Source organism: Bombina bombina, chromosome 4 (assembly GCF_027579735.1).
Source record: "Bombina bombina isolate aBomBom1 chromosome 4, aBomBom1.pri, whole genome shotgun sequence".
In the NCBI taxonomy this organism is placed as follows: Eukaryota; Metazoa; Chordata; class Amphibia; order Anura; family Bombinatoridae; genus Bombina; species Bombina bombina.
In genome coordinates this window covers 922,634,693-922,647,372 of record NC_069502.1, presented here as the reverse complement: position 1 = coordinate 922,647,372, position 12,680 = coordinate 922,634,693, and positions in this window count along the sequence as shown.

The following is a 12,680-nucleotide window of genomic DNA, read 5'->3' as shown; positions in this document are numbered from 1 at the left end:
ATGGTGATTTCTAATGTTATCCAATACAACAATGGGTCATTTCAGAAGGCTTTGCCAATGTGCAAATCAAATGTTTCCAAGTCCTTTTAGCTGTGAAATTTGATAAATGTGTTCTTAATGTGATGGTAAATTCACTTCCATAACTTCACATAGTATGAAAACTCTTCTTCTAACTAGCATATTGATATGCTTATTTTGTTCCAATGTCAAATCTACTTTTAATGCAACTGCTACGCTATTTGCGCATCATAAACAGTGAGGCTACTTACACTATGTTAACAGTAAGCAGTCTCACTGTTTATGTTGCGCAAATAGCGTAGAAGTTGCGTTTGCACAGTGAGTTCAACTTCCAGCCTGAGTTTCAAGCACAGGAGCGTGCTGTTATTAACTTACATGGGGTGCATGGTGAGGCTCTGATTGGCTGAAAGAGCTGCCAGTCAAAGTAGCCTAAGGGAAAATTATTCAGGGAGGCTGCATTGAATCAGGTAAATGGAGCCTGACAAAAAAGTAGATTTGACATTGGAACAAAATAAGCATATCAATATGCTAGTTAGGAGAAGAGTTTTCATACTATGTGAAGTTATGGAAGTGAATTTACCATCACTTTAAGTATTGAAAATTGGGATTGGATTTAGAACAGAAGACTGTAACATGTTAGTGGCTATTTTTCACTATAAATTTGGAAAATAGTTGATTTTGATCACATCAACATCTGTAGCCATTAGTATGTTGATAATTAACAAATGATTGTGACCAGCCCGAATGCCGAAATCTATTAGCAATTTACAATTTTTTTACTGTTACGTATCTGAACACCAACATTTCCTACTTACAATAAAATTAATTTGGAAGTAAATGTATTATTTTTTTCAATGTACAGGTAAAGAAATGTAATAATATTCCAATGTCTATGTGATATTTCATCACAAACTGATTGGGGATGATCAAACGTTGCAATTTTGGCACTCAATCTGTATAATGAATATTCTCTTTGACACTTTTTCTGCTGCTTGGATCTTTCTATAAAATGAATATTAACATTCAAGTACTGAATATAATATTCAAATATTATATGGTACTGAAGCCTGAAAAATATAATTTTCATGTTATTATAAGAATATTAAATAATAATCTAATCATAATAATAATCCGGTCATGCTATATTACATTTTAAAATAAAATATTACATTTGATAAAAAATATTTTTTTTTTAAATAAACTTTTTTTTATTAATATTAAATATCTTAAATATCTTGGTGCTACATTTTGGCCAAAACATTTAAGTAACTCAGTCCCTTCAATGCAGACAGCTTTTTAGAGGAGCATTACCCTAAAACATTTATTTAAAAATTCATTTTCTTTTCTCATAATATATGATAAACAAAACAACTTAAATCAATTAATCCAAACTGTATTTATCAAATCATCCAAAAGGGATAAATATTAACATGGACATTTCATAGTTCATATAATGATCAGTTACCTTCTGGTATAGATTTATTTTATATTCACTCGTTTGGCACCAAAAAATAGGTGAAGGAATGGGGATAAGGAGTTATATTGTTTGGTTAAAAAACTAATTTATTTGTAATGATGTACAGTGGGTCTTACCATTCATTTGTTCATCGTCCCCTGTTTAATCCTGCCATAGTGTTACCAATGACTGATGTTAGGTACAGCTGTTTGATTTTACTCATACTGGAGTTGTATGTTATTTTAACTTTGAAAGATAGGTTATTTTTATTGTTCGGGTGTGCCAGGTGGAGGCGCAGGTTCAGTGTCAATCGATTTAATCACTGTATATTAGTCTTCCTCCTCAGTAGGCACGTACTCCTGTTTCAGGGTAGAAGAATTGTGCTATGATACCAAATTAAGACACCATATAAGGCGTGTATATACTCACAGCATGTATTTTCAATATCCGGCTCTTTCTTTGTGTAAAAAAGGATTTCACAGATTTTCAGGTTTTAAAAATAGTATATTTATTTTTCCCAACGCATTTCAATGGACCCAGCCGTCTTTATCAAGAGCTTTTAAAAGTGCTTTACAAACCAAGCATACCTTTCCGCTACACAGGCGGTCTTTAAATACATGATTGGTGACGCTACCTGTTCCCCCATTGGAGGAGCACAGGTTTACACACGCTTAAAAAGTTAACATACATTCTAAATTAAATTTGAATATTTGTCCAGAAAACCTAATTTACACAATATATTAGCACAAAGAACATTAATCCACAATCATTACTTTAAAAATCTTTGTTTTAACCGGTTGCAGTTCCCTTTCAAGCCGTTTTTTGTTAATAGTTTCCTATCAGGTCCACTCCGGTGTGATAGATGTCACATGATGTGGATTGTCCAATAGACTTATTTTTACTATTCTCGGCTTCAAATGCCGTTTATAGGAAAAACAATATTGTTAGAAAAAAGACAATAGTGTTAGAAAAAGTATATTGCCATCTAAAATGTTTTTATAGACATCGATTTATTCAGTATAGTGACTTAATGCTATCAGTAACAAAGTATTGTATAAACAAATATGGACATATTACACCATTTCAGTTTTAAACTATTTAGGTTGGAAACAAAAGTTTTATTCCTCTTATGTGAACAATATTGTTTATAAGCTAGATGATAATATCATCAAATTCTGACCTATATTACAACATGTCTCTACTCACTTTAAATAGTTACACAAAGGCAGCAATTCTTGTATCTTTAATTCACTTTAAATTGTTATTGTTAGACGAGTCTTCACTCACTTTAAATAGTTACACAAAAGCAGCAATTCTTGTATCTTTAATTCACTTTAGATAGTTATTATTAGACAAAAGCAGCAATTTTTGTATCTTTGTTTAAACCCCAGTGAGCATATGTTTTTAACATATGTATCCATTTTAGTTCCCTTTGATCTAACTGTTTAGCTATATGTCCCCCTCTCCAGTGTAGTTCAACTTTTTCTATCCCTATCCATAAGAAAGATTCTTTTGTGAAAAATTTGCAGTTGTTGCAATGTAGCAGCACTCCATGATCATTATGATATGATTTTTTTTCTATTTTATTTTGGTGTTCCATGATTTTCATTTTTAGAAACCTGGACGTTTGTCCTAAATATTGACACTTGCAGCCACACTGCAACAAAGATATGACATTTTTACTCTTGCGCGTAATAAATTCTTTTAATTCATATTTTTTCCACAGGTAACAAAACCTGTCATGTTGCTAATCTGAAGTGTTTTTTTGGGAGCTATACCCTTTATCATCGAGGGGGCTAGTTTCTGTTTAAAATGTTGTCCCTTTCTGTAAATAACTATTGGTTTAGTTGGAATTGATGATCTCAGATATTCATTTTCCTTCAAAACGTCAAAACTTATTTTTAACTTAATTTCTTTCGTGTTCTAAGATTTTGCTATCATATCCGTTTTGAATGAATCTTTCTTTAAGATTCTTGGATTGTTGGTCATAATCTTCTATCTTACTGCAGTTTTTGCGGATTCTTAAAAATTGACTTTTTGGTACTGCCTTTTACCAGTTGGGATGGTGACAACTGTCTTGTTTTATGTATGTGTTTGTATCACACTTCTTGAAGAATGTTTTGCTATGTACCATATTTTTGTTAATATATAAAGTTAGATGCAAAAAGTTTATTTCTTATTTGTGATATTCAGGGGTTAGTTTCACATATTGATTATTATCATTGAGTGTTTACAAAATGGGTCAGTTTTATCTCTCCTCCCTTCCATATACAGATAATATCATCTATACATCTATGCCAGGACATCAGGTCTGCACCAAATTCTACACTTTGCCATACATGATTGGTTTAAAAAAAATCCATATATATATTGGCAGAAGTGGTCCTCAAGATGGGCAGAAGTCTTCATCCAGACGGCATCTTCTATCTTCATCCATCTGGAGCGGAGCGGGTCCATCTTCAAGACATCCGGTGAGGAGCATCCTCTTCATTTGAAGTCTTCTTCCCGAATGAAGGTTCCTTTAAATGACGTCATCCAAGATGGCATCCCTTGAATTCCAATTGGCTGATAGAACAGCCAATAGAATGCAAGCTCAATCCTATTGGCTGATTGCATCAGCCAATAGGATTTTTTCACCTTTAATTCCAATTGGCTGATAGAATTCTATCAGCCAATCGGAATTCAAGGGACGCCATCCGGTCTTCAAAACTGTAAGGGGGTTAGTGTTAGTTTTTTTTAAGGGTTTATTGGGTGGGTTTTATTTTTAGGTTAGGGTTTGGGAAGAAAAATAGCTAAATGCCCTTTTAAGGGCAATGCCCATCCAAATGCCCTTTTCAGGGCAATGGGGAGCTTAGATTTTTTTAGTTAGGATTTAATTTGGGGGGTTGGTTGTGTGGGTGGTGGGTTTTACTGTTGGGGGGTTGTTTGTATGTTTTTTTACAGGTAAAAGAGCTGATTTCTTTGGGGCAATGCCCCACAAAAGGCCCTTTTAAGGGCTATTGGTACTTTAGTTTAGGCTAGGGTTTTTTTTTTTTTTGGTGGGGCTTTTTTTATTTTGATAGGGCTATTAGATTAGGTGTAATTAGTTTAAATATATGATAATTTATTTTTTATTTTGTGTAATTTAGTGTTTTGTTTTTTTTGTAATTTAGGTAATTGTATTTAATTTATGTAATTTATTTAATTGTTGTGTTAGATTAGGTGTTAGTGTAACTCAGGTTAGGTTTTATTTTACAGGTAAATTTGTATTTATTTTAGCTAGGTAGTTAGTAAATAGTTAATAACTTTTTAGTAACTATTCTACCTAGATAAAATAAATACAAACTTGCCTGTAACATAAAAATAAACCCTAAGCTAGCTACAATGTAACTATTAGTTATATTGTAGCTAGCTTAGGGTTTATTTTATAGTTAAGTATTTAGTTTTAAATAGGAATTATTTAGTTAATTATAGGAATTTGTAATTAGATTTATTTGAATTATATTTAAGTTAGTGGGTGTTAGGGTTAGGGTTAGACTTAGATTTTGGGGTTAATACATTTAGTATAGTGGTGGTGACGTTGGGGGCGGCAGATTAGGGGTAAATAAATGTAGGTAGGTGGCGGCAATGTTAGGGGTGGCAGATTAGGGGTTAATAATATTTAACTAGTGTTTTCGATGCAAGAGTGCGGCGGTTTAGGGGTTAATATGTTTATTATAGGGGTGGCGACGTTGGGGGCAGCATGTAGGTGTTGGCGATATCAGGGTGTTTAGACTCTGGGTTCATGTTAGGGTGTTAGGTGTAATCATAAATTTAGTTTCCCCATAGACTTTAATGGGGCTGCATTAAGGAGCTTTACGCTTCTTTAGTGCAGGTGTTAGACTTTTTTTTCAGCCGGCTCTCCCCATTGATGTCTATGGGGAAATCGTGCACGAGCACGTAAAACCAGCTCACCGTGGCTTTCAGCAGCGCTGGTAGGTATTAGAGTGCAGTATGGAGCACAATTTTGCTCTACACTCACTTCTTGCTTAATAATGCCGGGTTTATGAAAAGAATTCCAAATCCAAAATTTGTCCAAAACAAATGTTCACATGAATGAAATTTGTACAAACTAAAAATGTGAAAAAATCTAAAAAATATCTGAAACAATTTTTTGGATGAAACTATTTTTTTGCCTATAATATTTGTAATATATTTTATATGGCTTTTAACTTTGACAACAAGAAATTACAACTGGTTGGCAGAGTGCATTTGCCTTCATATGATTGTGCTCCATTACCATATGAAGGAAATATTACTGTTTGTATTGGACATTGCCACGGCAGTTGGAAGGGGTGGAATAGGAGGAAGGAAGTAGACAGTCAGCAATCATTAGGGTGATGAGGTAGAGGTGGGTTTTGCCATTTTGGCCTATGGACACAGCCTTATTACATGTAACTAAGTTAATACTGTCACAGCACTCTCCGCATAATTTCTGCCCCCCATGTAGCCCCCAACTGTGATCATCCCTCATTCTCCCACCACCACTCTTGTCTAGGCCCCCCAATGCCACCCATGGCCACACCCCTTTACATGCAGAACCTGACCACAGAATGCCTAGTTCTGTCCCCCTACAGCCACACCCACAAAAAAACAGAGAATCTGGGAAGTGCCCCTACTATATGTTGTTTCTGGAGATGTTACTGGATACTAAGATCATCCCTATCTTTTTAAACAATAAACATTTTCAAGTAGTCTGTCTCTTTAAGAAACAGAAGCAAAACAGCCAATGGGAACAGCACACTCACAGGTACAAGTGCACGAACGACCTCAGGACACTGCCCAGTCCTGAAACATGTAGGAATACAAAACAGGGTCTTCAGCACTTAAAAAAGTTTTAATGACACAGAGATATAGCGACGTTTTGGGGTCACAGGTGTGTGTTGGCAATTGGCCACTAGAGGGAGCCCTTCTCCCAATTAGTGGGATGAAGGCGCCAAGATAAGGGTATTTAAATATGAGTTAGGCCACTGTAAACTATCAAGCATGAATAAGGGGCTGTGACCCCGAAACTTCGCTATATCTCTGTGTCATTAAAACTTTTTTAAGTGCTGAAGACCCTGTTTTGTATCCCTACATGTTTCAGGACTGAGCAGCATCCTGAGGTCGTTCATGCACTTGTACCTGTGTGTGTGCTGTTTCCATTGACTGTTTTGCTACTATTTTGGCTGCTGGGACACTGTGCATACTGAGGACTACCATGCTTTCTGAAAGCAGTGAGACACAGGGAACCGATGGCAGTATCATGTTCGCATACACTGATGTGGATGCTGCTAGAATCACGGTTCTAATGAAAGGCTCAAGGGAGTACCTGAGAGCGGCACCTGGAGAAACTGGAGGAAAGGAGTATGAGGCGCTGAAACTTAAACAAATGAAGTGGGAATTGCACGCTAACACCTTGGCAGAATTTTATCGTGTAAAGAGAATAGCAAGAGGATTACGCATGAATACTCGCCCTACTCTATTAAGCAACAACAAAACCGACTGTGACAAATTCAAAGCAATCCTAAACAAATGTTCATACGATTTGATCGTATGAACTGTGGAGTGCCTGCAGATAGAAATGGAAGCTCAAGAGGGCGATATCCAGAAATGCAGAGAGGAGCTATTTACCTGCATGACAAAAGAAGAATTTGATGAGATGGAGCAGAAAGTTGCATTTAAGATCCAGAGTGAGCAGAAATCAATCAAAGAGATCAATAGAACAAAATTCATGAGGGATGAAGAGGATTATCGGCAGGGCAGAGTGTACCGATGGCGTTCCGGTAACTATGGAAACTGTGGGGCACAGGGACCCAGAGGCAGACATAGACACAAGCCGACAAGGAAGGGACAACATCATGACGATGCGACGGGTGATTCCAATACGTCTGTTGATGATAAAAATGACATTATTATAAATACATCTGAATATGTCTTTGATCAGAAAGAGTCGGAGTTACTCAATAAGGGCCTCTCATTTTGTCCTTTCCGTGATACAGACTTTTTTTAACTTGAAAAGGACTTACAGAGACTGTACCGTAACATCAAACTAAGAATATGGTTTAACAATGATCATGGTATTAGAGAGAGTAATGATCAGATTCTTTAAAACAGTTAGGCCTTAGTAAGACAAGTGTATTTAATCCAAATGTCAATAACCATAGTGTCAATACTTTTATGAATTTGATACAAAATGGGGTGAAAAAGTTATGTAATGAGTATAAAAATAAAAACTATACAAAGATATGGCAAAGAGGTGAGCACATTACTCTTACTAATTTTGGAAAAGGTAAAAATAAGGTTTTGGAAAATCTAAAAAAGAACCAGAGTATCATTTTCAAGGGAGCTGATAAGGGCGGAGCCACGGTCCTATTGGACAAAACTTTTATGTCCAGGAAGCATTATCCCAGTTAGGAGACTCTAACACCTATAGGTTATTGAAAGGGAATCCTCTGACAGACATACAAAAGGAAGTTACCATCATTTTACAAAGAGCATAAGACCAGGGAATTATAGATACAAAAATATTTGAGTATCTTTATGTGGTTAACCCTAGAACTCCAGTTTTCTACATGGTTCCCAAAGTCCACAAGGACAAGCATAGGCCCCCAGGGAGGCCTATTGTCTCCAGTGTGGAGTCAGTATTCACCAACATTTCAAAATTTCTGGATAGTGTTCTCCAACCTGAGGTCATAAATATGTCAAGTTATGTAAAAGAAGCTAACAGCTTTTTGGAAAAGGCAAGAAACTTGGAGTTTCCAAGTGAAAAATACCTCCTGTTCACCATGGATGTACGAAGTTTATATACTTCTATTAAACACGAAACAGGAATTTCTGTTATAAGAAAAACATTAATGGTGAACAGGAGGTATAATCAAGGTCAATCTAAATTCATTGAGGATCTCTTAAGTTTAATTCTTTATTGGAATTATTTCATATTTCAGGACAGTTGGTATGTCCAGACCAAGGGGACGGCAATGGGCTCCAACGTTGCCCCATCATACGCCAACCTCTTCATGTGTGAATTTGAGGAAAGTATCGTCTATAAAAATGAATTGTTTAAACAATATGGAGCCACTTGGTGGAGATATATAGACGATATATTTGGTGTATGGTGGGGCAGCATGGAGTCCCTTGTTCAATTTGTAGGTGAGCTCAGAAGTGAGAGATCTTTCTTTCACTGTGAACTACAGTGAGGAGAGTATACCCTTTTTGGACACACTGCTACTGAAGAAAGGCCATCATTTAGAATTTGATCTTTATAAAAAGGAAACTGATAAAAATAGTTAACTCAAATATAACAGCTTCCATCCCAGATCACTAGTTAACTAACTTCCCAGGAGCCAGTTTCTCAGGGTCAAAAGGATAGTGGATGACAAGGATAGACTCAAGGTGAGATTTGGGGAAATGACAAAAAAAATTTGCAGATAGGGGTTACCCTAAAAAACTTTTGAATGACACCATGGAGACATTAGAGGACACTAGGAATAAGAAATACAATGGGATTGATAATAGGTTAGTGTTTGTAAGCCAATATAGTCCCCTTAGTAACAAAATATCTAATTTAATTTGAAAAAATTGGCATATCCTAAAAGAATGTAATGTTAACATTAAACAGTTCCAGGAACCGCCCCATATGGCCCACAAGAGGGTAAAAAGTTTGAGCGACCACTTAATACATACAGATATAGGGGCAGGCAAACGAAATAGACAACTATTGCTAGGTAAAACGAACATGGGTACTTTCCCATGTCTCAACTGCATGAGCTGTCATTCAGTCATCAGTGGGGCCAATTTCCACCACCCGCAAAGTGGGAGAAAATAGGAAATTAAGGGGTACTACACATGAGAGACCACCCACGTTGTTTACCTAATCAAATGTCCATGCTCATTGGTTTACATAGGGGAGACCACATGCAAAGTAAGGGACCGCATGAGCCAGCATAGGTCCAATATTAGATGCAAGAACCTAGATGCACCAGTGTCAAGCTATTTCTTAGAAAAATGTCACAATATAAGCCAACTGAGATGGCAAATTATTGACCATATTCCCCAGAACAGAATGGGGGTTGATAGGGAGCATCTTTTAAAGCAGAAGGAGATGTGGTGGGTGCACAAACTGGAAACACTGACACCTAAAGGGCTTAATAGAGATTATGGTTTATCTTGTTTCTTCTAATGTCTTAATAGGGAATAAATTAGATTGTCTTTAACCACATCTAGGAAAATGAGTCTGTTATTCTAGATAAATCCCAACATGTTTTAAAGTTATGTGTAATCTTTTTTAACTTATTATCTAGTAGGTGTTTATTACCTGTTTTCTATAATATACTTATTTCTTTTTTGTATGTATAAATTTGGTATAGGTGTGTGTTGGCAATTGGCCACTAGAGGGAGCCCTTCTCCCGATGAAGGCGCCAAGATAAGGGTATTTAAATGTGAGTTAGGCCACTATAAACTATCAAGCATGAATAAGGGGCTGTGACCCCGAAACGTCGCTATATCTCTGTGTCATTAAAACTTTTTTTAAGTGCTGAAGACCCTGTTTTGTATTCTTTAAGAAATAGAGAGAGAAAGGTTAAAAAAATCAAACTTAAACAAGCAGGTCTAGCTCTCTCTTAAAGGAACTTAAAAGTGTTAAAGCACATTATTATACTGTTGCTTGCAGAAGTTAAAGACATAGTCCCCTTAAAGTATAATAACTAAACACTTTAGCTCATTAGTTCATTTTATTAATGCTTCTTTATGCCCCTTTAAACTCTTTCATGCACATATTTTTTGTAATTTAATCTCACTGTCTTTTAGAATAGATTTATGAGAAATTAAAATGTTCCTTACCACTTGGCTACAAAACATTACTAGGCAGTGAAGTACTCTAAATCCTTGATGAGCAATTTAGCAGTTTTAAATTTCCTAATGACATCACATAGAGAAGTAGAGAGTTAGTCCATCATATATATAGGTTAATGAGTTCATAAGCAAATTCTCATTAAAGACGATCTACACAGCACATTTGTTAGACCTCAAACTATGCACAAAAGTAACTACAAATCTCTCAAGTTTAAAACATTTTAGTCTGAGCTCTGCAGAACTATGACAAGGTAAATGTTATGACTGTCCAATATAAAACAACATTTTTACTGCAAAATTTTAAATATATGCAAAGGAATGGTGCTGTATTTGAATGTATTTAATTTAAAAAAGAACTTATCTCTCTACAGTCAAAACCAATATTAAAAAGTAACAGCATATGGAAGCAATTTATTTCAAGTGATAAATGAAACTGCTTAATTTTGGGCAATTGTTTTCTTCCATTCAAAAATGATAAACAACAGAAAATCAGCTTTAGACAATGAATTATTATTTAGGGCTTAATGTTATTAAAGTATTCTCCAGCATTGCAAGATCCATGACGAGATTCTATAATGGCAGATATTGCTGTATTTCATGAAAGGTTATTCCCTGCTTTTCTGTATGTGAAGGAGAGACTAGCTCAGTGCAATTAAGCACTGCATGACAGGGCAGTTCTGCTGCATTTACATTTTGTGCTTTGTATTTTCTATAACTTTACATTTCAGATTTTCAGTTTTATTACATTTAAGTGTTGTACTTTCTATTTTGTATTTTAATACATATAGATTCTGTATACAACAACTTATTTAGGATTGTGATTTTACAGATTCTGATTATGCTTTTACAGTTTCTGTGTAACTTTAACATAGTGGGGTCATGCTTTGTATATGTATGTGCACATTTTACAATATACATTGCACTTTGTATTCTATTTTAAAAAACACTGACAGATTCAGTTTCCCAGAGAACTTTGTTACTATCTATTTGCCCAATGATCAAAGATTCTCTAGTTTGGAGCAAAATCAGAATTTTTAAAACCATTGCTGCATCTAAATCTAAGTGCATTAAATACAAAAGAGAAAGTACAAAAGCCTAAATGTAATAATACTGAAAGGAGCTTATCTGAAGTGTAAAGTAATATAAAATACAAAGTGTAACAAAACTCTAATGCCATGCAGTGCTGTACTGCACTGGGCTCGTATCTGCATGTGCAGAATTGCTGGGCGGCATTGCCTGCACTATAATTCTTCTCCAAGCAGGAGAATATTTTCTCATCAGGCCCTTAAACATAAAGGGGCAGTAAACACCCCATATTTGCTATAGTTTTCAATAGCTAAACTCCAGCCACCATTTGTCTAATTTTTAAGATCCAATCCAGACTTGCTTCTGGAGAAGTCATAGCTAGCCACTGTCTTTTTGTGAGCAAATCATACTTTGTTTATTCAATCATCTCTGCTGAAACTAGTTAGGGGCAGATATGTGGGAGGGTTAGGCCTGTGAAGCCTGTAATGTGTCCATTAAAGGGACAGCAATGTCATAATTAGGCATTCATGATTTAGACAGAGCATACAATTTTAAACAACGTTCCAATTTACTACTATTATTTAATTTGCTGCCTTCTCTTGTTATCCATTGCTGAAAGGTTTATCTAGGAAAGCTCAGGAGCATCAAAGAACCTAGGTTTTAGCTGCTGATTGGTGGCTGTATATATATATATATATATATATATACTGATTGTTACTGGCTCACCCATATGTTCAGTTAGAAACTGGTAGTGCATTGCTGCTCCTTAAACAAATGATACCAAGAGAATGACTCAAATTTGATAATAGAAGTTAACTGGAAAGTTGTTTAAAATTGTATGTTCTATCTAAATCATGAAAAAAAAATTTGGGGTTTCATGTCCCTTTAAGTTCTTAGAACTGGAAAGCCCATACTTTTCAGACTTAAATTAGAGGAAAAGGTGAGGGGAAATAAATTATTAAAGTATGCCTCTTTAAACTATATTTGCACATGCAGCTTAAAGGGACACTGAACCCAAATTTTTTCTTTTGTAATTCAGAAAGAGCATGCAATTTTAAGCAACTTTCTAATTTACTCCTATTATCAATTTTTCTTTGTTCTCTTGCTAATATTATTTGAAAGAGAAGGCATCTAAGCTTTTTTTTGGTTTCAGTACTCTGGACAGCACTTTTTTATTGGTGGATGAATTTATCCACCAATCAGCAAGGACAACCCAGGTTGTTAACCAAAAATGTGCCGGCATCTAAACTTACATTCTTGCATTTCAAATAAAGATACCAAGAGAATGAAGAAAATTTGATAATAGGAGTAAATTAGAAAGTTGCTTAAA